This window comes from Perognathus longimembris, chromosome 14, assembly GCF_023159225.1.
Source record: "Perognathus longimembris pacificus isolate PPM17 chromosome 14, ASM2315922v1, whole genome shotgun sequence".
In the NCBI taxonomy this organism is placed as follows: Eukaryota; Metazoa; Chordata; class Mammalia; order Rodentia; family Heteromyidae; genus Perognathus; species Perognathus longimembris.
This window is the reverse complement of record NC_063174.1, coordinates 15,055,674-15,081,968: the sequence shown is the minus strand read 5'-3', so window position 1 is coordinate 15,081,968 and position 26,295 is coordinate 15,055,674. Positions and strand designations below refer to the sequence as shown.

The 26,295-nt window shown below is 34.4% G+C and overlaps 1 protein-coding gene across 1 annotated transcript in view; it reads right to left on the bottom strand.

Annotated features, from left to right (window-relative positions):
- The window catches only part of Lrfn5 (leucine rich repeat and fibronectin type III domain containing 5), a 245,242-nt gene that overhangs the window by 99,392 nt on the left and 119,555 nt on the right, over positions 1 to 26,295 (bottom strand). Inside the window, exon 3 of the mRNA XM_048362461.1 lies at positions 19,363 to 19,538. The gene's annotated coding sequence lies outside the window, so the exon portion shown is untranslated. The remainder of the gene's footprint in view (positions 1 to 19,362; positions 19,539 to 26,295) is intronic.

The window sequence follows — 26,295 nt, the reverse complement described above, 5'->3', positions numbered from 1 at the left end:
ATCAGACACTAATATTTCCCTCCAAGATATTATATACATGTAAGATGATGGCATAAATATGGCACACACAAACAGACACACGCACAAACACACACAGTACATCATTAAGATATATATGAGAATGTAGGTTTACCATGAGCTTAAAGAAAAACTTTGAGAAGTATCTAATAAGGAATTGATCAGTAATGACTTTTATTTTTTTCCATTGATTCTAATTCCCAGATCTAATTCCTTAGATCTAATTTTAATTAGCTAGGCTTTCTATTGACAGAATGCTAGAGTACTATATACCACCCATCATTTAAAAGTTGTAAAATACCTGTTGTAATTTCAATATAAAATATGCTCATCAAGCTTCTTTACTGGGATTTTTGTCCTCTCCTGATGGGACTAACTGAGCTCTTCTGGAAACTTAGGAAGTGGAGCTTCACTGAAAGTTTTAAATAACAAAGGGGGGGGGGGTAGGAGTACCATCTGCCTGGGCCCTGCCATGCCTTGTTTCTTGTCCACCAGAATTGAAGAAGGTCCTCTATCACATGTCTTGACACCATGATTGCTTTTTGCCAAGTGTGTGGATCCAATCAACCATGAACTGAACCTCTAAATCCATGAACTAAAATATATCTTTACTTCTTTAGCTTTTATACCAGTCATAGTGGAGAGAAAAATAACCAAAATAAAAATAATCAGAGAACACAAGGTACACACTTGGCTCACACCCAATTCAGTTAGATACATTCCTAAATGCATTTACACCCTCATATACTCTGTCATATAACTATAACTATAACTATAACTCTCTCTCTCTCTCTCTCTCTCTCTCTCTCTATATATATATATATATATATATATGAAGAACTTTATACTGATGAGGACATATCTGAAGTCATCAGTAGAAAATATTTTTTTGTTCTAACAACAGAAGAAAGAGTAAAATGGTTGATGGAAATATACTATTTAGATTGAGAGTTTAGATATTACAGAAGAGAAGGACTATAAAAATCATGAGAAGAACGTTTTGAGAAATCTAGAAAAATAAATAGTGGACACACATGGAAAAGCTTTGTATCAGAAAGAAGAGGGCAATATGAAATGGAAAACATGGGTTTTTCATTTGGCTAGGTAGTATTCTCTCTCTATCTTCCAACATACACATTCCATAAACTGGAAATGTGGCAGAATTAAACCTCTACTTTCTCAGGCCTTAAGAAAATTTGAAAATATTTCCCTGAATAAAGACAATAAATTCCCTTGGATGAGTTAGATTTGATTTTTTTTTTGTGCATGACAAAAAAGATCTTCATATTTGAACATTTAGTGCTCCCTTAGCTCTGTGCAGCAACCAGCCTCCAGCTAAGTTCACCAGTCAATAAGCTTGGAACATGCACACTGCTCCCTCTTGACTTATACTTCATTTTAAAGGTTGTTCGTGGTTTTTCTCCAGTCATCTAAGGAAAATCAGAGTCCACATTAAAATAAGTAGCATACAAACTAATGGGAGCTATCTAGAATACACAGTACCCTTTGAGAATTTACAATAACTTACTTGGATGAATTCAATGCCTTCAAATAGTACTAGTATTAGAATTAGAACTACTATTAAAAGACAACAATGACTACAAAATACATTCAAAAGGAAAATAAGCAGGTAAAATAGTCATCTGGCTCAAATGTTAGAACAAAACCAAATGTTAGAACAAAATAATTAAAAGGCATAAGTCACTAACAATTTAAAGATTTAGCTTTTCAAGAGACAGTATTTCAGGGGAATGGTGAATTAAGTCATTAAATATTGATATAAGTCAATTCCTACTGCTTAAACTCATACTGTTTTGACATAGAAAGGCTTCCTGTATGCCCAACAAAGTGAATGTAAAAAACGATAGTCTTGGACATAATCCCAAAAACAGTGTTAGCATGCAGTTTTATAGTCAACTGTGGGTGATCAATTTTATCTATTTTGTTCACTCTTCCATCTACCTGAACAAACCCTAACACATGAAAAGAGACCATAGCACATAACAGCTAGTGAATAAATACGATTTTAAAGTTTCTAGAGAGAATAAAGTATGTGCCCTTGGGAAAGCCAGAATTGAAAGAACAATAATGGTGGTGGGACAACTGGAATAGTACCTTAAAACCAAATACATAAAAATATAAGACACATCTGTATTGCAATTCACCTATATTTCTGCGTATCTTTTTCAAGGAGTATTTGAAGATCACTTCAGTAAAATAAATACACCAAAAAGTATAAAACTTTTGATGCAAGAAACTAGTTGACTCAGTCATCTCACGTGGTCAGAAAATAAAGAAGGCCTTAAAATCAGTTTGGAGAAAATCTAGAGAGCCCTTACATCTCTCTAGAGTGGGTATTAATATAAGCAAAAAAATTAATGAATCAAAATTCTTGGTTCAGGTAATATATTATGTAAATTTTAAAGTACAGAAATTAAATAAAAATTCCATTGTGTATACCTACCACATTTTCTTGATTCAGTCATCTACTGAGGGACATCTGGGTTGGTTCCCTACTTCAGCTATGGTAAATTGTGCTGTGATGAATATGGTTGGGCTAGTGGCTTTAGTGTTTTCTTGCTTGTAATCGTTTGAGTAGATGCCCAAAAGGAGCTGCTGGGTCATAGGGGAGTACAGACTGGTTGAGCAAGTATACACTACCACCAACATTGTAGTAGGGTTCCCTTTTGGCCACATCCTCTCCAGTATCTGTTATTAGTTTTCTTAATAATGGGTATTCTTATTGGCCTGAGGTGGAATCTCAATGTTTTTTAATTTGCATTTCTTTTATGGCCAGAAATGTTGAGCACTTCTTCATGTGTCTTTTGGCCATTCTCTTTTTCTCTTCAGATTAGTTTCTTTTTAGGTCTTTAGCCCATGTATTAAGGGGTCAGTTGGTTGTTTGAGGATTTGTTTTGGGGGAATTTAATTTAAAATGTGGTACATATACACAATGGAATTCTATGTCTCTATCAGAAAGAATGACATTGCCCCACTCATAAGGAAATGGAAATACTTGGAAAATCATACTAAGTGAAGTAAGCCAGATCCCAAGATGGTAATAATTAGTACACATCAAGGATAGTCCTAGTAGATGATCACAATAGCTCAATAGCTATGTACATATGAACACATTAGGTGATGGTAATTGAAATGAACTCCAAGTTATGGAAATAATTGGTTTTATCGTTATTGTTATATTCAACATACCATGTGAATTTATGCCATTTTCTTCTGTCTTTCTTCCCCATGATTTTATCTCTGAGGTCCCTATAACTGATTTTGGCATCCTGAGTATGGTATATACATTTATCAAAAGTAGGGAAGGGGTCTGGGGATATGGCCTAGTGGCAAGAGTGCTTGCCTCATATACATGAAGCCCTGGGTTCAATTCCCTAGCACCACATATATAGAAAATGGCCAGAAGTGGCGCTGTGGCTCAAGTGGCAGAGTGCTTGAGCAAAAAGAAGCCAGGGACAGTGCTCAGGCCCTGAGTCCAAGCCCCAGGACTGGCAAAAAAAAAAAAAAAAAAAAAGTAGGGAAGGAAAGGGAAACATAAAAATGGAGAGACAAAGGGTAAAAGATGAACCAATACAACAGCAGTACTTACAAAACTATATGTTGTAAACCAACTGTACAACTTTGGAGGGAGAGGGAATTGGGAGAAAATAAGGGAGGAGGTAACAAGTTTGATAAGAAATGTACTCACTGCCTTATGTATGAAACTGTAATCCCCTGTACATCATTTTGGTGATAATAAATCAATTTTAAAGAGATTACATCAAAAGAAATGGAAACTATTGTACATTAAAGAAATGACATTCTAAAGAATCACAGGTACTAGAACATCAGATGACAGGTAGGAGTTAAGACCAGTACAATATTGTTTTAAAATAATTTACCCAGGAACTGAAAATTTACCCTGAAGTGTGATGTGGACAAAATATATATTAACCAGTACATTTTTCAGGTCCTGGAATGTAGAGTGAGTTTTTCTGAAAAATTGTGAGAGCCATTAAAATCATTTGGTGGTCACTATTTGAATAAATTTGCATGCTAGAAATGAAACTTCTGTTACAATATAAAGTTGTAGACTTCATGTCAAGAATAGCACCCAGGAGGAGATGATTACATCTATAAATATAAAATCTGATATAAACAGGCATAAGAAATGAAATTGAATAAACTCTTATAAAGCTAATGACAGAGTATGCTTAAAATACCTCTTCTTGGGGTTGGGAATATGGCCCAGTGGCAAGAGTGCCTGCCTCGTATACATGAGGCTCTGGGTTCAATTCCCCAGTACCACATATACAGAAAACGGCCAGAAGTGGTGCTGTGGCTCAAGTGGCAGAGTGTTAGCCTTGAGCAAAAAGAAGCCAGGGACAGTGCTCAGGCCCTGAATCCAAGCCCCAGGACTGGCAAAAAAAAAAAAAAAAAAAAAAAAAAAAAAGTACCTCTTCTTTCCTGACTGCTGAAAGAATATAAAAGCATAAGTAGGGGGGAATGAATTGGCAAGGGGGGAAGGTGAAAGAAAAATGAGAAAGAAGGTAGCATGTTTGATAAGTGTACTCACTGCCTTACATATGAAACTGGGACACCTGATTGGTAGCACTTCAGGCAGTATGACTATCTAGTCTGAAACTTTTCAAAGTAGAGCAGGGGAAGGAATATTGTAATTAAATATTAGGGCACTTCTGTACTGCACATTATGATGTAGTGGTCATTATTCTTTGTATACTTTGAACAATAACTGGATTTTAGCCTTAGTAGGATCTATTGTTCCTAAATAACAGTATGTATGCTAATAAAATTTGAGGACCTTTGATGAATATTTACAAATTAGAGACAGAAAACCTTACAACCTGAGTTGGTTAAAAGAAAATATTTCATATTTAAATATGTTACAACAGTTAACAGTGTCATGAAAATTTCTCACTGGAATATATTTTTAAAATAAAATACATGTTCATTTTTTTACAAAGTACATTAGAATAGTGTTTAAAACATATTAAAACTGGGTCTGTGATGTGTTTTCCATATAATTTTAGACAGCACCTACCTTTATAAAATTTGTTTCAATAACTGGAAGTTGATTACTACCATATTGAAGAGGAAGACTTTAGGATGCGTATTGCTTTTTTAAAAACTCACATTCAAAGACAAAGGAGTAATCATGAACTTGATATGGATATTAAAAAGGCTTTCATTTATATAATTTGAGAATAGTCTTACATTTGAATAAAGGAAAGCCCACAGATATTATGCCATCTCTCTCAGCAATATTACTTGAAATTTGACATCAGAAAGACTTCTCACAAAGTATTCCCAAAATGAATCAGTAATAATTTTAACTTGGGCATTTAACGGCCCTGTTAAGAAAAAAGACTTTTATTATTTATTTATTTATTTATTTATTTATTTATTTATTTATTTATTTATATTATCAAACTGATGTACAGAGAGGTTACAGTTTCATATGTTAGGCATTGGATACATTTCTTGTACTGTTTGTTTCCTCGTCCCTCATTCCCCCCTCCTCCCCTTTCCTTTCCCCTCCATGAGTTGTTCAGTTCATTTACACCAAACAATTTTGCAAGTATTGCTTTTGTAGTTGTTTATGTTTTTTTACCCTTTACTGGTATTAGAACTAGGATATTGAAAGGGAATAACAAAATCGAGAGACACAGGGTAGAAAAATATTTTTAAATGTGCATTTAGTCTGAAACTTTTTCTTATTTTCCATGTCAAATCTGAATAATGCAATAATGCTTAGAAAAAAGATAAACAAAATATCTAGATCTCAATTTAATAAAACAAAATTACACTATATGGGTAGTGATATGGGGTTAGCCTATATCAGTTTACCTGATTATATTGTTGAATATGACTGATCACCACTTAGAAACTACTAAATGCACTTAACACAGGGCACAGATAAGCAATTAGATGTTTTACATAGATTAAAAAATTCCCTCAATTTATTCTTTCTGTCTTTTTTTCAAAAACTATATGTATCACTGAGTAAACTGTTATTCCAAGGCTCACTCCTGAAATGGTAAATACTAAGAAGGCTGAGATCTAAGGAGTGCAGTTTGAAGCCAGCTGGGACAAAAATGTGCATTCTTATCTCTAATTAATGCACTGAAAGCTGGAAGTGGATCAAGTGGTAGATCACTAGCCTTGAGCAAAAGAGCTCAGGAACAGCACCCCAACACTGAGATTAAGCCTCAGGACTCTCTCTGTCTCTCTGTCTCTGTCTGTCTGTCTGTCTGTCTGTCTGTCTGTCTCTCTCTCTCTCTCTCTCTCTCTCTCACACACACACACACACACACACACACTATAACAGCAAATTTTTATTACAAATGTTTGTGAATATCCACTAAAATTATTAAAGGTAAAAATGAATATGGTAAAATCTCTTTAAAAATCAAGCAATAAAAAATAAAATAAGGGCTGGGGATATGGCCTAGTGGCAAGAGAGCTTGCCTCGTATACATGAGGCCCTGGGTTCGATTCCCCAGCACCATATATATATATAGAAAACGGCCAGAAGTGGTGCTGTGGCTCAAGTGGCAGAGTGCTAGCCTTGAGCAAAAAGAAGCTCTGGCCCTGAGTCCAAGGCCTAGGACTGGCCAAAAAATAAAAAAAATAAAATAAAATCCAGCAGGAAAAAAGGTTTTTGAAAATTAAAAGGAACAAGGGGATCCTACTAAAACAATATGCATTTTAAGAATAAAGACTCTAAATTCTACAAATAAAATTAAAATAGAAATTTGATGTTAACAAAAACCAGCCACATGATATCTACAGAAAATCCAATTTAAGTACACACTGTTATTATAAATAAATGAATGGTTTACAATAACCCATACTACTTTAATTAAGAGAGAACGGAAGTTGCTCTATTCACTTTAGGCAAAGATAACTTCAAAACTAGGTAAGTTGCCAGGAATGATAATCATATTACATCATTAGAGATGTGTCAATTCTTCAAGAAGACCTAACAATCTTTAATATGAATTCAGCTAGTAATGGAGCATCAGTAGATAAAAGGCAAACACTAAGATGCTTTATGATAGTTGGGAGATTTCAAAGGGTCTCTTTTATTAATTGAAAGACATAACAAGAAGAAAATGACAGCATTAAAATAAACCTCCTCTTTAGTGACTTGATATCACTAGTACAGAACAGATTGTCAAACAACAGTAGCATGCTAAATATTATCCTCAATGTGACAAAGAACAGTCACCAAACAGATCACACTCCCAGTCATAAAAACAACCTTTAGCAAATATAAAAGGACAAAAATAAAGGCAGTATTCTCAAATCACCATTAAATAACATCTTGAATGATGGCTGGAAGAGACCAAAATACTGGAGATTAAGGTAATAATCCTTTTGGCCACAACCCCTCCAGCATCTGCTGTTATTAGTTTTCTTGATAATGGCCATTTTAACTGGGGTGAGGTGGAATCTTGTTTTGATTTGCATTTCTTTCATGGAAAGCTATATAGAGCACTTCTTCATGTGTGTCTTGGTCATTCTCATCTCCTCTTCAGAGAAGTCTCTCTTTAAATCTTTAGCCCATTTATTAATGGAGTAGTTGTTTCTTTGATGATTTGTTTTAGGGAGCTTAATTTTTTTGAGTTCTAATTATATTTTAGATATGAGACCCTTGTCTGTTGTATGGCCAGTGAAGATCTTCTCCCAGTCTCTGGACTTCCTGTTTATCTTGCACGCTGTGTCCTTTGCCATGCAGAAGCTCTGCAGTTGGTACAATCCCATTTGTTCAACCTTTCTTTGATTTGTTATGTTTCTGGGTCTTTATTAAGAAAGTTTCTGTGCCAGGAGCTCTAATTTTTCTCCTATTCCTTCCTGAAAAGTTTTCAGGGTACTTGGTATACTGTTGTAGACTTGTAAACTTGTTCAACCATTGTAGAAATCAGGGTGGAGCTTCCTCAAAAAGCTAAACATAGAGCTCATCTATGACGAAGCAATCCGACTCATGAGTATTTACCCAAAGGATCACAAATGATGCCAAACTAAACTACCAGCACAGATATATTCATAGCAGCTTTATTTACCATAGGTAAAATATGGAACCAAACAAGATTCCCTTCAATAGATGAATGGATCTAGAAATTATGGTATATATACACATGGAACTCTATGCTTCTATCAGAAAGAATGACATTGCCCCATTCCTAAGAAAATGGAAAGACTTAGAAAAAAAACCATACTAAGTGAAGTGAGCCAGACCCAAAGAAACATAAACTCTATGTTCTCCTTTACTGGAATTACTGTATGTCTAGGATAGCAGGTGAACACAATAGCTAAATAGCTATGTACATATGATCATATAAGAATATGCTAAGAGAAATGACCTCCAGGACTGAGAATGTGGCTTAGTTGTGGAGTACTTGCTTAGCATGCAAGAAACCCTCAGTTCCATTCCTCAGCACCATGTAATCGGTAAAAGCTGGAAGTGATGCTCTGGCTCCAGAGGTAAAGTTCTAACTTTGAGCAAAAAAAAAAAAAAAAAGCCAGGGACAGTGCTCAGGCCCTGAGTCCAAGCCCCAGGACTGGCAAAAACGAAAAAAGAAAAGGAAAGAAAAAAAAAGAGAGACATGACCTCCAAAATATGGAAGCAAGGGATTTATCTTTGAGGTTTGTATTTTCAAAGTACTATGTGAAATTAGTTCTATTTTCCTCTGTTCATGGTTCCTATGACTTACCCCTGTTGTCAAAGTATTTGATTCTGGTACCCGGAATATTTTTCATATGTCTGTCTGAATTAGGGAAGGGAAGGGGGAAAAATTAAACAGTGAGAAAAAGTTTAAAAGTCAAAGCAATGCAACAGCAATACTTACAAGACAATATGTTTTAAACTAACTGTACAATGGTGGAGGGGCAGATGAGGGAAGAAGAAGGTGGGAGAAAAATGAGTGAGGGGTATCAAGTTGGACAAGAAATGTACACACTAGCTAATGTATATCACTGTAACCCCTCTGTACGTCACCTTGGCAATAAATAAATAAGATAATCCTACTTGACCAGTAAGTCAGAAATTCAAAAAAATTTAAATTTTGTTTTGAAATAAGTAGAACTGAAATGTGAAAAGCAACAAGATGCAGTAAATGTTCTACTTAAGGAAACTTACAGTATTGGATTCTCTCTCAGTATTGGACTCTCTAAATGTTTGGATGAAAGTAACATGATTCTTTGGGTCAGGCTCACTTCACTTAGTATAATTTTTTCCAAGTCCTTCCATTTCCTTACAAATGGGGCAATGTCATTCTTTCTGATAGAGGCATAAAATTCCATTGTGTATATGTACCACATTTTCCTGATCCATTCGTCTACGGAGGGGCATCTGGGTTGGTTCCAGATTCTAGCTATGATAAATTGCGCTGCAATGCACATTGTTGTGCTGGTGGCTTTAATGTGATTTTGTTTGTGGTTTTTTGGATAAATACCCAAAAGTGGGGTTGCTGGGTCATAGGGGAGTTCTACATTTAGCCTTCTGAGGAATCTCCATACTGCTTTCCAGAGTGGTTGAACCACTTTACATTCCCACCAACAATGAAGTAGGGTTCCCTTTTGGCCACATCCCCTCCAACAACTGTTATTGTTAGTTTTCTTGATATATGACATTCTTACTGGGGTGAGATGGAATCTCAATGTTGTTTTGATTTGCATTTCTTTTATGGCCAGTGATGTAGAGCACTTTTTCATATGTCTCTTGGCCATTCTCATTTCCTCATCAGAGAAGTCTCTTTGTAGGTCTTTAGACCACTTGATGAGCGGGCTATTAGTTCTTTGCGGTTTTGTTTTGGAGGAAGGTAATTTTTTTTTTGGCCAGTCCTGGGCCTTGAACTCTGGGCCTGAGCACTGTCCCTGGCTTCTTCCCGCTCAAGGCTAGCACTCCGCCACTTGAGCCACAGCGCCGCTTCTGGCCGTTTTCTGTATATGTGGTGCTGGGGAATCGAACCTAGGGCCTCGTGTATCCGAGGCAGGCACTCTTGCCACTAGGCTATATCCCCAGCCCACAGGAAGGTAATTTTTTTAGTTCTGCATATATTTTAGATATGAGGCCTTTGTCCGTTGAATGGCCGGTAAAGATCTTCTCCCAGTCTGTGGGATTTCTGTTTATCTTGCAAGCTGTGTCCTTTGCCATGCAGAAGCTCTGCAGTTTGATGCAGTCCCATTTGTCCAACCTTTCTTTGATTTGTAGCCTTTCAGGGTCTTTATTAAGGAAATGGAAGGACTTGGAAAAAATTATACTAAGTGAAGTGAGCCAGACCCAAAGAAACATGGACTCTATGGTCTCCCTTATTGGGAATAATTAGCACAGGATTAGGCAAGCCACAGCAGAGGATCACAAGAGCCCAATAGCTATACCCTTACGATCACATAAGATGGTGCTAAGTGAAATGAACTCCATTTTATGGAAATGATTGTTATATCACAGTTGTAACTACTTTCAACATCCCATGTGTATCTGTAGTTTATACTGTTGATGATGTTCTTGTATCACCTTCTTGGATTGTATCTACACTATCTCTGTAATCTTATCTGAGTATATTGGAAACTGTGTATACTGGTATTAGAATTAGGAAATTGAGAGGGAATACCAAAATTGAGAGACAAAGGGTAAATTAAGAGAAACAACAACAAAAGCAATACTTGCAAAACTGTATGGTGTAAGCGAACTGAACACCTAAGGGGGGGAAAGGGGGAGAGGGGAGGGGCGTATGACGGACAAGGTAACAAATAGTACAAGAAATGTATCCAATGCCTAACGTATGAAACTGTAACCTCTCTGTACATCAGTTTTATAATAAAAACTTAAAAAAAAAGAAAGTAACATGAATGTTTTACTAAATAGAGAATCACAATGCTATGCTAACCTTTGACTCAGCCATTATGGAATGTCTGCTGGAATTACTGCATGTGACTCATTTTTTGGGGTCACTACAGAGTGAAGCACTTACAGAGGTCCACTCTCACTGCCACTCACAGTTACATGTAAAACCAGTGACCTCAAATTGTGAGATTGACTGTTTCGTTGAAGGATGTACATTAAAAAAGAATAGAAAATATGCTAAATATTTGAGAAAATGTGGCCATTATTTAAACATTATAATTAATTTCACTTGTTGGTATTCCTTTTTACTTGTGGTATAGGGTCTGGCTTGGACTTGAAACCAGGACCCACTGTTTGCTCTGCAAGTGAGTGATCACTGAGCCAAACCTCAGCCCTTTGTGCTTTAGTTTAGGGTTTCCATATTTTGGCCTTGGCCTGCTTGCACTACACTCCTTCTATTTGTGCTTCTTGGATAACTGGGATGACCAGCATGAACCACCATACTGAATGAAATGGGGTCTTGGTGACTTTTAATTTATCTTTCTTGGCTTTTAATTGCAATTCTACTCTTCCTGAGTAGCTAGGATTACAGGGGAGAGCTAATGCAGCAGGTTCAATGTTCCTCTTTTAAATTTTCTCATTTAGTAGAATTTTTTTGTTTCATAAACCTCTGTCACTTCATAATTAATGAATTCACATTTTCAAACTGTGGATTATTTTTGTGTGGAATCATTATTACAGTAGGTGTTAAAATAATCTAAGAGGTGCTCATTTGCGTGTAATAAAACTCTATATTCAAGTAGGTATAAATAAGTAGGTATTAAAAAGGCTATTTGCTTTCCAAATATTAAACAACCCACTAAGGCTCCAGGATTTTGCACAGTAATCCATATATACATGCAAGTGATCAAAATGTAAGCTGGATTCTTTCTTTGGATTTAGAATTGTCTGTTATAAATAAGAAAAACCACCTTAAAAATTAGTTGGTTAAAAAGCAATACCCAATCCATTAATTCATGTGTCCAATCTGATGTCCCAGGGTCTTTTGCTGTAAATGTACATGCAAAGTGTTGTTTTTACATCAAGTCAGTTATTACTTAATCATTTCTGAGTGCAAAGGAGGTTCATTATACATATGAAATTATGACCCTACAGAGTTCAGTCAGCATGCAGCTAACATAAGTATTCGGAAGTGATGGAAGAGGCTATCATGTCTAAAACATATGTAGCCAGCCAACTCAAGTAGTTTGCTTTACTGATTTTCTCCTATTTACAGTCTCTCCCATGCACAGAAATTCTTATTAGAGTCAGTAGAAGCTCATTGCTCACCAGAGGGGCTCACCATCAGTGAGTCATTGAAATGTGGAGAGTTTCCATTGGTTCTACAGCCATGGTTTGGTAATTAGTATGGCTACCATGCACACAAAGTCAATTGCCAAGAATATTCTCCAGAGAACAGCAATCTTCCCTCTTGCTAAGTTTAAAGTAGTCATTATCACCTAAAGCACAACACTTAGTCTTCTTCCCAGGAGAGTTCACAGTAAGAACTGCAGTGTTACAGCACACCAGGCTACCACTCACACTCTTCAGAGACAGCAGAGACTTTTGTATGTCATGTAGTACTAGCAGTGACACCTGAAGATCTAACCATGTTTAAAGTCTTTTGGAAGATTGTATTATCTCTCTGATTGCTGGAATTCATGCTTAAAATGGACAACACAGCAGCACACTAATATGGCTCCCTGTTGAGTCCTATCTTTGGAATCCGGGCAAGCTGTCCTTTAAATGAGACTGCTTTCATTATCTGAGTTGAAATCGCTTTTCATCCACTGAAATCCTATGACAATCTGTAGTGGTTCATCACTCTTGTTGCTATCCCTTCATTGTGCTATCCTTACTTCTCCTGCTGAAATTTAGAGAAAACTTGGAGTGGTAGTCATCTATATCTGTTTCCTGACAGAAAACATAGGGTCGTCAGATAGCACTTCTGCGCAAACAAGTTGGTAAAAATGGTGCTAAGACTAAGAGGGGCAAGAATAGCAGTGTAACCATATGGAAAAATCTACCACGAATGGCAGTGGTTAACTGTCAATAAAGTAGCACCAAACTTTGGTCACAACAAATGCAAAAAGAAAGAGAGAGAGCGAGAGCGAGAGAGAGAGAGATCTATAGAAAATACCTAAAGATTCTGTTCCTGAATATACCTTGACAATATCTTTTCTAATAAAAAGCAAAAATATTAAAAATGATCATATTTTACATGACAGAGAGGATTCTCATGTTGTGTTAATCAATGTTTCAAATACAAAATTCATAACTAAACCTTTGTGTGGATTTAATAATTAACATAATCAGTACAGAAGCAAATAAGGTTATATCAGTATTTGTTATGCCACTATTTCTAGAACACAACAGGCAGCCTTTTGAATGTAAAATCCATTTATTCAGTCTTATAACAAAAAGCAAGGCAGAATAATTTGGGGAAAGAGCCCAGTAAATTTCCAATAAATTATGAAAGAAAGCCAGAGAGAGAGGGAGAGAGGGAGTGAGAGAGCAAAAATGCGAATCCAATTATTAATTTTCCAAAAGTCATATTTCTTGTCCTGAATAATTTTTCTTTTTTATGCGTCAGTGAAATGTCTGTGATTGTGTTATTTCAGATTTATGAGATTTTCTGTCTCTGAAAACTGTGCAGAGACATAGAAAGAGAAAGAGAGATAGAGGAGAGAAAAAAAGGAGGGAGAGAAGGGGAAGAAGGAAAGAGAGAAACAGAAAGAAATGTACCCACTGCCTTAAGTATGAAACTGTAACCCCTCTGTACATCACTTTGACAATAAATAAGTAATTATTAAAAAAAGAGAAATGACTATGCTTATACTGGTTCAGTGTGAGCTAAATACACATAAATCCTGATTTTGTAACCCTTAAATGTGGAGGAGAAGACATCATGAATAAGAGGATGGAAAAAAAAAACAAGAAAAAGAAAATTGCAATGAAATATATTTATATGGTGCCATGTGAACACACAATGAAGTAAAACCTTGTTTAGCAAATGAGGACTTTTGTCTTTCTTGAAGAAATGAATGAGAGGAAATACCAAGTAACAAAGATTTGGAATTGGGGACCTTCCAGTAGAGAGAAATATACATGTGGTAGGATTTTGATGGGAGGTCACAGGAAAGGAAAAAAGGGCTTTATGTCTGAAATGCAAGAAAGTAGAAGGATTTAGCTTGATATTAACATATTCAGAAACATGATAAACTTTAAGCAACATTTAAATCATGATTCAAAAAAAATCTTAATAGAAATGTTATGTAGAGAAAAACAACATTTCAGTATATAAAATGTAAAGCTGCCCTGGACTGCCTTCAAAGCCTACAGAAATAGGTTCATCTCTAAATATGAATAGATAACTTACGAAGATTCTGAGGTACATTAGGGGAGAGTTTGAGATAGTCTGAACTACAGACAATATGGCCAAAATTTCAAAAAGTGACAAATTCCTGAGAAGTTTTTGTCAACCTGATTAGATGAGGTGATGAATGTACTAAAGTTAGGAAATGTAGAAAGACATGACAGAATGATTTGTACCTTTCCTGAAATATAGTAAAGTTATTAGTGAACTCAAAATTATAAGAGTAGGACTAGCGGCATGGCTCAAGTGGTGGATGAGCAAAGACTCTAACTTCAATTCATCCTACTATGATCCACAACAAATGTATATATTCAGAGAGATTTCTAGATTTATTGGCACCAAGTTAAATTTACAATACTAAGGTAAATAACGTATCAATTTGACATTTATTTATACAGTTTGCAATAAAGGTATCCTTTTGTCATCATTTCAGGTTTGTTTTCTTGGAAAAAGTTTTAGTTTTCTTTTTATAGTAAGCACTGCATAATTTAACATGAGTTTATTTGGTCTGTCTTTGAGGATTCTTGGACTTAGTTAATATCAAATTCATGTACCAGATAAATATTCATAGCTTGAAAACTAATTCTATCCTTTTAGTGAATTTGATTTTCTGTGATTCATGTGGTTGAGGATTTCAAATAATATAAATATAATAAAATTGAAAAATATTGAGGGGTTGGGGATATGGGCTAGTGGAAAGAGTGCTTGCCTCGCATACATGAAACCCTGGGTTCGATTCCCCAGCACCACATATATAGAAAATGGCCAGAAGTGGCGCTGTGGCTCAAGTGGCAGAGTGCTAGCCTTGAGCAAAAAGAAGCCAGGAATAGTGCTCAGGCCCTGAGTCCAAGGCCCAGGACTGGCAAAGAAAAAAAAAAAAAGAAAAGAAAGAAAGAAAAATATTGATGTGTACAGAGAAATTACACAAATACTCTTATGAAACTGGCATAACAACTATACACATAAATCGATATTTTAAGTTGTTACTCCCCTGTACACCAATTTAAAAAACATAAAAACTTTAAAAATATATTAGAAAAATAAATTAATGTTTTCTAATATTTATTAAGGAAAATTAATGTTTATTAAATAGTACTAGGCACTGTGAAATAATCATGTGTTATGTTCACTATAATTCATATTTCCATGCATGTATTGGATATACCTTGATCTAATTCACCCTTTTTATTAAACTCACCATCATTCCTACCAATCCTAAGGCAATTTTTATTAGATCCATTATTCTACTTTCACAGATGTCTGTAAATCATTTTGGATTTTCAGTCTTACACTGGATTCAAAAATGAAATGAATTCACATTATATATTCTGGGGTTTTTTTAGGTCTTGATTCTTCATTTAATAGAAATCATGTAATATTTACCATTTTAAGATGAGTTTATTTCACTTAACTTGGTACTCTACAGTTCCAGGCTTTTTCCCAGAAGGTAATTTCACTTTTTTTTTTATTGCAAAATAACACTCCATTGTGCATTTGTAGTATACTATCATTATGCATTCATCAGTTGATAGCTACCAAGACTGATTACATAGTTTGATTATTGGTTGCTAACTAGTTAGTACAGTGTTAATATTAAAAGTGATACTTTCTAAACATTAAACATGAGAATGTTTGCACCAGAAAAGTAATTTCAATGTTTTTAAAGATATAGTTCTTATCAATCCTATTGTTTGCTAAAATATTTTTACCCACATACACATGATACACACATATGAATGTTTATACCCTGTATATACATACATTTGGGGTTCTGATGCCCTCATATATGATATTTATATTCAAAAGTAGTTTTTACTTTCTTTTTTTTTAAGGTGAACCTGCGTGTGAACTCAGGGCATCACATTCCATAATCATTCTACAACTAGAACCATGTGCCCCCTTTTTTTGGCGATATAGTCTAGTAAATATCATTTATCAAATCATAATCCTCCAAGCCTCAGCTTTCTGAATAGGTAGGATTACATGTGTGAGCCAATGGCATGTGTGTCTTCATTATCATTTTTGTCAAATGAGAAATTGATAACAGCAGGTTTGTAGAAATTGACAAAAGTACACTTCTGCTGGTCAAGATTAAATGACAATGCCCTAGAGAGACAAATGATGATAATGGCATCATGGCCACATCAGTCTCCCTGCCCTATTCACAAATATTGCCTCATTACTATCATTTTTCCTTTTGATATCTCACTCTACGGAAGTTCCCATGTTTTCTATTTATTTTTAAGTAATGTTAATGGATGAGCTAGGAATTGTCATTGAGCGACTTGATATTTCAGGATTTCTTTCTGTTTATTCCTGGTGATTCATCCATACAACATTTTCTACCTTACGTTACTCCAAAGGAAAGATAGAAAGAGAAAAGAAAGTTGTACTTCAACTTGTTAGTTTAGCCTCATTACAGCCATCAGTAAATGAAAGTGTTGGATTTCTTTGCTTTGTAATTTACACTAGTGAATCTTTTTCAATAAATACATCATTTTGCCCACAACTTTCTTACCTTCCTTTCTTAGGCTACTTTTATATAGAATTTGGCTATTTTTAAATTTTAATTTAATTTCATTGTACAGAGGGATTACAGTTACATAAGTAAGATAATGAGTATATTTCTTGTTGAATAGTGTTACCCCCTCCCTTGTTTTCTCCCACTTTCCCTCTTCGCTACACTCTAACTACCTCAGTTGTAAAATTAATTTCCAACATAGTGCCATGTGAATATTGCTGTTGCATTGGTTCACACTTTGCCTTTTGTCTCACCATTTTGTGATTCCTCTTCCCTTTTCCAAATCAGGTAAATGTATATAAAAGTCACAGGGTACCAAATTTTAAAAATAAAGGGAATAAAGAAAGGAAAAAATCGAATGAAAAAAGAAATAACTTCACACAGTACATTAAAAAAAACTCTTGTTTCCATATCTTTGAATTCATTTCAATTAGCATTGTTTTACAGTTGCTTGCAACTTTCATAAAGCCCATTGCTTTTATGGTGGGAAAGCTATCTTTATTTAAAAAATAATAGATATGCATATATGTTAGCTACTTAACTGCTGAGGTTAAATTTGTGATATTAACCCAAGTGTAAGACTTTTCTTCCATTAACAAATATGATAAAAACAAATTTGAGGGCTGGGCATATGGTCTAGTGGTAAAGTGCTTGCCTCATGTACATGAGGCCCCGGGTTCAATTCCTCAGCACCACATATATAGAAAAAGCCAGAAGTAGGTACTGTGGCACAAGTGATAGAGCGCTATCCTTCAGCAAAATGAAGCCAGGGAGAGTTCAGGCCCTGAGTCCAAGGCCCAGACTGGGGGAAAAAAAAAGTAATAAAAAGTGGAAAGAAAAAAAAAGTTTGAGTTATTTCTTCACATTACATCTTTTAATACAAAGTTTCAAGAGCAACACAACAGAAGCCAATCTTGTGATAATTGTATAAGTCAGGTATGAAAAGGGAAAACATGATAAAATATAGATAGAAAAAACCTATAATAAAATAATTATTCGTAACTGACCATCTGCATAGTAAGTTTTATCATTTTGAGCATGTTACAGTTTGGATGATTTAATCTCAGCATAGCATTGATGCATCCTTCTTCTGTATGTCTTAGAAGTAGTCCTTCCCCTTGAATTCCATCACACTAACAAGACCATACTAGTTTTTTTTTTTAATGGTACATAATTAGTAGTTTTATATTTTATAAATGAATTCTTAACAGTAGTGTTACATTTCTTTAATAACATTTTTTACTTGAGGCATGACACAAAATTAAAATAAGGTTATTAAGTACTTCCTCATCATTTTCATCAAGAAAATTTCAACTAGTGAACTTCCAATCCTTTCTTATGCCATTCCTGGGGCTTGAACTCAGGGCCTGTCCACTGTCTCTGGATTCTTCTTCTTCTTTTTCTTCTTTTTTTCCTCAAGGCTAGCACTCTGCCACTTGAGCCACAGCACCATTTCTGGCTTTTTCTATATGTGGTGCTGAGGAATTGAACCAAGGGCCTCATGTATATGAGGCAAGCACTCTACCACTAGGCCATATTCCCAGCCCCCAAACCCAAACCTAGACAGACAAATTTATAGCAAAGATTTGTTGTCCATAAAAATGTCCTTAAAGTCATGTATGTTTAGTAACTAACATTTTGATGCCCACCTATATCCAAGAGTAGCAAGGGAAACCTATTCCACAAAATATATAGGAAGAAAAGAAAAAGAAAAGAAAAAAAAAACCATTACATTTTAGTCAGGTAAACTAGAAAAAACATGGAAAATAATAGATCATAAGGAGGTAACAGAAAAGACTGACTTTTTTCATTAGCAACTGTCTTTATTTTACAAATTTAATCTACATCAAAATTCTTATTAGTTTATTTTCATGATTCACAAGAGTTAGAGAAATTAGAGAGACAAAATCAGAGACAAAGACCTGGATATTTGTTTCACAGTTAAATATAGTATGTAATATTGAGCATTTTGTAGACTCTACAAATCTTCTGATTCCAATGTATTTTCCTATATGTGATTTTCTTTTCCTTTTGTTTTTAAGTATGCATATGTGTAGACTACTATAAAGTCTGAATGAAATAAAGAACATATTGTTCAACAAACAAACCAGCCAAGAGAATTCCTTCTTGTATTACCAACTTTTCGCCTTCCATGGGACATTAGATAACAGTCAGTGAAAGAGCAAGATCAAGGGTTTTTATTCTACTTTCCTAGCCAGTTTGCTCATTCACAAAAAATGCTATTTTAGTCTATCCCATGTCTATGTCTCAAGGTTACAAATATTAATTCTAATAAATGCAAAATGCAATCCTGAGAAAATATAACCATATAGATTATGAAAATAAGAAGTGGAAGATTTTTTTATCTCGAGAAAAAAAACCAAACAACATTAAAAAGAATAAATTTTAAGAAACACAAAAAAATCAACGATGAGTAATGTTGATTTTGTCAATTAACTTGCAAGATTACTGGATTAGTCTCTCATTAAGTGTTTGTAAACTTAGTAGTAATGATCAAACTGAATGCCATGGACTTACTTCTGAAGCTTGAAGATTTCCTCGCTACTGCGAAGGAGTCAGCACTCTGCCTGGCTGCTGCAGAACATGGACAGGGTGAAAGCATCTCCAAAACTGATTCTGAAGATGGTGTCAGAGGGAAGGGTGATCAGCTACTACATATCTTCTCAACACCTGGCTGAATGGCTACAGGGACTCTTCAAAGGAGGCAAACACAACAACAAAAATAAGGATTAAAAACTGCTTATGGAACATCTTGAAAATGTTATTGTTAACTGCCTAGGCAATCTGAATCCCTATGACAACTAAGTAGAAACAAATTTATATCTGCATAAAAGCCTTTCCAATGGAAGAAGAAATAGGCTTTGGTTCCCAAGAAGGTGTCAACATTTTGCTTTTAATTGTGAGGGGAAGTTTTCCTATCTCAAAAGTGAATGTGGCTTACATCATCATAAGCTATTGAACTGTATTCATTACTTCATTCAACAAGTAGTCTAGTGATAAAGAATTACATAAATGAAAGCATAATTGGTCACAAACAACTATATACAGGCACATAAATGACACTGAAAATATAGCACTGAAAGAGCCTGAGCAAGCCTAAACCCCATACAGCTTAGACTAAGATAGTGTTACCTATATTTTCTTCAATATAGAAAATCCATCTATTTCAGTACATATGGCTATGGAGAAAGTATAGAAATGCGTGTCAGATTCATCAGTCTTAAAGGTAAAATTTGTATTTATTTGATATCTGATGTTTTCTAGTATTCTCAATGTAGCTTCTATGTTAATCTGAATAAAGAATCTTGCTCTGTGAAACACAGTATTTAAATTTCTTTTCTCTAATATCAATAAACTTGTATCAATGGATACAAAACTGCTGAAACTTCTAAGGTGAAATACGCTCAAGTTTTTAAATGCTACTGAATCTTTAAAATGATTATAATTTTACTTAGATTATGGCACTTGATCTGAAAAAGCAAAACCAAATTACTTTTCCGAAAGCATACTAGTAAAATAAAATGCTTCGGTTCATTATTTCTACTGTCTCTATTTATAAATATGTGTGAATGGTCATAAGATAGATATCCAATAGTTAAGAACTTTTTTTATAAAGGTTAATTAACCTGTTACCTAAGCCTACATTAAAATTCTCAGAAATGCTAAAAGTCAAAGCAGATATGAATAAACAGTTGAACGATGGCCAATTATGGGCTATCACCCTATGAGTTTCCTTATCTAGAATGATGGTAATAAAGATTCCAGGTATTTTATAAGATTCTTCCATTGTTCAGATGAGTGTTCCCTAAAGGTCTTTACATTAAAGGTGTGGTACTGGGGTTTTGCTGTTGAAACATGCTATGAACATTTCAGAGGAGCCCTTGTAGGAGATCCTTATACTGTGTGCTCGCTGCGCCTCATGCTTCTTGGCTTCCCTTATTCAGACTTCTCATCCCCAAATGCATTTCGGCCATTCTAATCTAGTACTTTTATCAGAACTCCAAAACAATGGAACCACATAATCTTAGGCACAAATACTCTGAAAAACTAGTGTTCAGGCTCAGTTGTTTTACTGGTCTGACACAAAACTAACTAGACAGATTCTACAGTAAGGTTCACATAAAAATTTAAGATCTGTAATTTTCAACATTATTTGATACATTTCTTTTTCTTCTGGATAGTTTGCTGAAATTAAAAAATCTTATAAGATACTCTCATCAATTTTTAATTTCAAACAGTTACTCTAGCCATCTTCCAATCTTAAAAAGACTGACAGTTATCTCATACTTATTTTTCCAACATAGTTCTCATTCCACGAATTATATTGAGTGCCAATGGTAAAATTTAAAGCAGCTCAGAGAACTTGGGAAAAATGTCCTAAGCTATTATGAAAAATATCTTTTGAAGTATAAATCTGCCACTATTTGTATATCTGCCACTATTAGCTCACGGTAGTATTTTCTGACCCTCTATGATATCTATGTTTAGATTTCATCAGTTCACTAAAAGTAGATTGCTAAGAATCTTATTATTATCAAAAATATTTTTAAATCATAGATTTACTTTGAAGTCATACTTGAAAAATTACTCACTTTTCTCTTTCACAATAAAAATTTCAGAAAGATTTGACTATTTTAAGATACAACACATGCAAATGTACTCGTCATGGCATATAATAATTTTATTTCCTGCGTATATCATTCTTAAGCTGCTCTGAAGTTCTAGCCCATTGAAAACTCAAGAAATATTTGAAATGTTTGAAGATGATAATGGGATCAGCTTAACTACCTTCTTCATTTTGAATATATACATCAATTCAGCAGTTACAACTCCTTCAAATTATATATCTGCTTTACAATAGCATGAAGGAAGTTCTCATATATAAATCTTGAATGATATTTACCATTTGGAAATGATTAAAAAGTAAACATGCCTTTATCCAGATGTTCAGTCAACATAAAAAATCTGGTCTTTTGAAATATTATAGTCTAGCTGCATTTCAATCACTTAGAATCATAGAATTAAATATTGTTTAACATGGTATCATCATTGGCTTCAGTGAACAACTCCAAAAATGAGGTTATAAAAAAGTGCTACTTTATCAAGACAAATAACTTAAAATAATTTGAACTAGAAAATGACAAGAAAGGAAAAATGGTGTCATATTAATTAGTCTCTGAAATCATCAATATTCAGCACAGTCAGTGTAAACACTATCATTAAACATTATGGCCTCACTATTAGCACTGTCAAACTTAATATAACCAAAGTAAAAGCTTATTTTAAAATGTACATTAGAAATACTCATTGAATATGGAAATTCATTTGTGTTACTGATAAAAATAGCCACCTATACTTAGTGTGGATGCATGTTTACAAATAGTAACACTCATATAGGATCACAGGACAAATACATTAATGCACTGTAGGGCATTTACTGCTTAATGTAAATGTCACATTGAAAATGAGAACGACCAATCATTCCTTCCCTCTAATAGCAGGAGTTCAGCAGTTAAATAACACATAAATCTTAGTGACCTAAAAATTTTATTACTGCATTTGTAATTTCCGTTAACAACTCACAGAAAATAACTTCCAATGATTCTTCATTTCAGAAAGCCACAGGCCAGGGTGAAATGCTTTCTGGTTTAGATGGTAGGCCACGAAGGTGATTGATTTCTATTGATTTACAGTGATTAATGTACTAAATAAATTTAACTATGATAGTTTAAAATAATGCATTTCATCACAAAATACACTAAATTAGTAATTGCACCAGTGAAGAAACAAAATATATTGTTACAGTTTGCCTATAACCTCAAAATTTCTGTTTACTAGATAGTAGTTGCAAATCCCTATGGGGAAAATGTGAAATAAGGACCACAAGAAGTCTGGAAATAATAAGGCTTTTTTTTGGGGGGGGCGGGGGGGAGGTGTAGCTTTAGCTCAGGCCTGGACACTGTCCCAGAACATTTTTGTTCAAAGCAAACTCTTTACCACTTGAACCACAGGTCCACTTTAGCATTTTTTAATGTGATTGAGTTGATAAAAGTCTGACTTGCAGGATTTTGTTTCATATCTCACAGACTTTCCTGACAAGGCTGACTTTAAAACATGATCCTAAAATTTCAGTCCCCCAAATACCTGTTTCCTGAATCCTCAGTCCACAATGGAAGAAAATTAGAGCTCAACAGCAACAGAAAATTCTTTAACTCAGAGACAGGACAACACATTGTTGAATGACCAGTAAGTTAATGAAGAGATCAGAATGGAAGTTCAAACATTCATGAAATTTAACAAAAAAGAACACATTAAATCTTCTATGACATATCTGAGGAAAGTTTGCAGCTCTGAGTACGCACATGAACAAACTGGAGAAACCTCAAACCAACGATTAATGCTACACCTTAAGCTCCATGCCAAACTCTAAAGCAGTAGAAACAAACAAATAGTCACAATTAAATCAGAAATAATGAATTAGAGACTAAAAAAGAAAGATTGAACAAAAGACAGAGTTGGTTCTTTGGAAAAAATTGACAAATTGACAGACTATTAGCAAACCTACCTAGAAAACAAAGAGAATATAACCAAACAAATAAAATTAAAAATGAAAACAGAAACAATCAAGGTTTGGAACATTATAAAGGATTACTTTGTAAATATATGCTAACAAACCGGAGAATCTAGAAGAAATGGAAAAATTCCTAGAGAATATTAATGTACCAAAACTAAACCAAGAAGTTTTAAAATCAACTAAATAGATTTATAAAAAGTAATGACATTGAAATGGTAATAAATGACCCCCTTTGCAAGAGAAACCAGGGAATAAATGTATTCACAACAGAATTCTATAAGACTTTCAAAGGAGAACTCATGCTTATGTTCCTCAAACTCTTCAGTGAAATATAAAGGGAAATATCACTATCAAAATCATTCTATGAAGCCAGTATAACACATCCCAAAACCAGATAGAGACCCATCAAAGAAAGACAGCTATAGATTCATCTCTTTAATAAAAATTGATGCAAAACTTCTCAATAAAATTCTCAACTACAAAATTAAACAACCAAATGATCATACACTATGATCAAATGGAATTCATTCTAGGGTTGCAATAAACATAAGTCAATGTGTTCAATAAACACTAGTCAATGTAATTCAACACATCAACAGAAGCAAGGACAAGAACCACATCATTTCAATAGACACAGAAAAAGCATTCAACACAATTCCCCGTTCTGATAAAAGCTCCAGTGAAGATATAAATCCTTGGAACATTCCTCAAGATATATAAGGCTATATATGACAAAACTACAGCTAGCATTATATTTAATGGGGAAAAAATAAAAACATTCCCTCTAAAATTAGGAATGTGACAGGATGCCCACTCTCTCCACCCCTCTTCATTATAGTGATAGAATTCCTAGAATGAGAAAGAAGACAAGAGAAAAACATGAAGGGGATTCACATAGGGAAAGAAGTAAAAATACTACTCTTTGCAGATCACATAATCTCATATTTAAAGAAACTTATAGAATCCTCTTTCAAGTTACTTGATTTGAGCTGAAACTGGCAAAATAGCAGGGTTTAAATTAACATACAAAAAAACAGTAGCTTTTCGGTATGCCAACAGTGAGAAAATCATCACTGAAATCAGGAAAACAACTCTATTTGTAATAGTATTAAAAAAAAAACAACAACAATAAGAATTAGCCAAAGTTGTGAAAGACCTCTATGAAAACTTTAAAAGCCTGAAATAAAAGCACATTTAAGGGAAGGAAAGCATTCCATGATCCTAGATTGGAAGGATGAACATCATGAAAATGGCAATAGGACTCAAAGCTATCTGCAAAATTAATGAAATACCCACAAAATGCCAGCAACATTCTTTGGTGATGTAAAGAAAGCAATCTAAAAATACATATGGAATAATGAAATATCACAAACATGGAAAACAATCTTCATGAGGATAAATATTATTGCAAAAATATCAATACCACACTTGAAATTTGATTACAATGCCACAGTAATAAAAACAGCTTTGCACTGGCACAAGAATAAACCTGAGGACTAGTAGAAGAGAAGAGAAGACCCAGAGACTAACCCACAGACCTAAATCCAACTAATATTTGATAAGGGAGCCAAAAACACATGATAGAAGAAAGATAGCCTTTACAACAAATGATGCCGTCAGAAATGGCTATACACATGCAGAAAACTGAACCTAGATCTGTGTGTATCACCTGCACCAGAACCAATTCTAAATGAATCAAAGACCTAAATTTAAGGCTAGATAGCATGAAAATATTACAGGAATGGACAGAGGAAATACTAAGGATCATAGGCACAGTTCAAAACATGTTAAGTAAAGATCCAAAATCAAAACAAAACCAGAAAGTATAAATAAGTGACACTGCATAAAAATGAAGAGTTTCTGCTTGGCAAAGGATATCTAGCAATATAAACAAATAGCCCACAGAATGAGAGATCTTTACTAGCTGTGCATCAGACAAGGGTCTCATATCTAAACATATTAGAGGTTAAAAAAAATTAAATCCCTCCCAATCAAATCCTACAAAACACCAACCTAAGAACTAAAGATTGAGAGACTTCTCAGAAGAAGAATTAAGAATTTCCAATAGACACACGAAAGGATGTTCAACTTCTCTAGGTATAAAAGTAATGTGAATCAAAAACATTGAGATTCCAACTCACACGGGTTAAACTAGCCATCAATAAGACAACAATGCTAGTCAGGAAGTGGCAAAAAGGGAATGCCACTATACTGTTGGTGAGAATGTGAACTTGTTCAAACACTCTAAAATAAGTATGAAGATGTTTCAAAAGACTAAATATAGAGCGTCCATATGACCTAGCAATCCCACTCCTGGCCATTTATCCAACTGACCACAAAACAGGCCATACTAAAGGTACCACCACAACAATATTCATCGCAGCATTGTATACAATAATCAATATACAGAATCAATCCATATGCCCCTCAGTGGACCAAGAGATCAAGAAAATGTGATGTATGTATGTATGTATGTATGTATGTATGTATGTATGTATGTATGTATGAAGTCTATGCCTCCATCAGAAAGAATATTATTGTCCCACTCATGAGGAAATGGAAAGACCTGGAAAAAATAGTATTAATTGAGACAGAGCCAAATAAATATAAGTTGTATGGTAATTAGAATGTGCCTATAAATGTACAAGTAAGTACAATGGATCGTAAAAAATTACACTTCTACATACTAAATTAAACAGGACTCTAAACATTCACACAGTGAGAACAGAAGAGAATATTCTTAGGAGAGGATCACAAAAGCTCAATAGCTGTGCACATATGATCCTGTAAAATGATGTTATTTTATTTTATTTTGTTGTCATGTGATATACAGGGGAGGTTACAGTGTCATACGTAAGGTAATGAGTACATTTATT